Source organism: Magnolia sinica, chromosome 9 (genome assembly GCF_029962835.1).
Source record: "Magnolia sinica isolate HGM2019 chromosome 9, MsV1, whole genome shotgun sequence".
Taxonomy (NCBI): Eukaryota; Viridiplantae; Streptophyta; class Magnoliopsida; order Magnoliales; family Magnoliaceae; genus Magnolia; species Magnolia sinica.
Genome location: NC_080581.1, coordinates 10699856 through 10701333, shown reverse-complemented (window position 1 = coordinate 10701333; position 1478 = coordinate 10699856). Strand labels below are relative to the sequence as shown.

The 1478-nt window shown below is 43.6% G+C and overlaps 1 non-coding gene across 1 annotated transcript; it reads left to right on the top strand.

Moving 5' to 3' along the window:
- The first annotated feature begins 1068 nt into the window (after positions 1-1068).
- On the top strand, positions 1069-1175 carry LOC131257050 (small nucleolar RNA R71). The gene has a single exon (XR_009177072.1). It is a non-coding gene; the product is annotated as a small nucleolar RNA R71 (small nucleolar RNA).
- Positions 1176-1478: the final 303 nt, after the last annotated feature.

The following is a 1478-nucleotide window of genomic DNA, read 5'->3' as shown; positions in this document are numbered from 1 at the left end:
AAGGGTGCTTTGGGCACATAAGGTGGCACATTAGTGGCTCTTGGAGAGTCAGAGAGCTTTTGAACTTTGGATGCATTGGTATGGCTCTCTACTTCATCTTGATCTTCTGTTTTAGAAATTGATTCATCCCCAGGCATCTCTATTCTGTTATCAGTCTGCTTGCCTGACCTAAGGGTAATGATCGATTTGGCCTGTTCATGATATTGCCCTTGGTTGGAATTAGAGCCAATCTCATATTGTCCCTTTGGATTAGCCTCAGGTTGGCTAGGGAACTTGCCCTTCTCTCTCTCACTCAATGTGGCAGCTAGTTGACCCATTTGTACTTTCAGCTTGGCAATGGATTGTGCATTTGCATGTAAGCTTTGCTGGTTGGCCAGTAAGGTTTGTTGGGTGTCTTTTTGGAATTGGAGAGAACTCTGCATGAAAAGATGGAGTGTATCCTCAAGAGATGGTTTCCTTGATTGTGTAGGCAGTTATTGATATTGTGGAAACTGTTGAGGTTGTTGACTGCCAACTTGGAGGTGCGGTTGCATGGGAGGATTTCCAGATGGTCCTCCTTGTTGTGGTCCTTTTGCCCAAGAGAAATTTGGATGTCTAGCTCACCCTGGATTATAGGTGTTTGAGTAAGGATCATTCCCAGATTTTTGAAAAGTGTTCATAGCATGAACTTGTTCAGAGAGAAGTTCTGGGAATGCTGCACCAGATGGATAAGATTGCATAGGATGGGCAGGACTAGAACATGTGGCATATGCCTCGACTTGAGCTGTTTGTGGTGGTCCATTATTTAATACCAGAGCATCAACTTTCTTTGTCAGGTTATCAAGCTTGGCGCTCAGCTCTGGCATGACTCCTATCTCATATATACCACCTCTCTTTTGTGGTTGGGGACTTCTGTCACCTCTATTTGAATAATCCCATTGCTGGGAATTTTCGCACAAGGTTTCAAAGAAGTTCCACGCTTCGACATCACTTTTGGTCATGAATGACCCTCCACTAGTGGCATCAACCATGCGACGGTTCTGTGGTGTCAGACCGTCATAGAAGTATTGAACTTGTTGCCACTTCTCAAAACCATGGTGAGGACATTTAAAAAGCAAGTCCTTCCATCTTTCCCAACATTCATGAAAGTGCTCGCCCTCTTTTTGTGTGAAGTTAGTAATTTCTCTACGGAGGGCATTAGTTTTGTGAACGGGGAAGAACTTGTTTAAGAACTTCTTAGACAGTTGGTCCCATGTAGTGATAGATCCAACTTCTAGAGAATTCAACCATGCTTTCGCCTTATCCTTCAAAGAAAAAGGAAACAGGCGTAGGCGGATCGAATCGTGTGAGAAGTTTTGGAACTTAAAGGTGGAGCAAATGTTTAAGAATTCTTTCACATGATGATATGGGTCCTCCTTGTCCAATCCATAAAAGGATGGCAACAATTGTATGACTCCAGGTTTAAGTTCAAAGTGTGCTGCCGTAGTGGTTGGCAACAC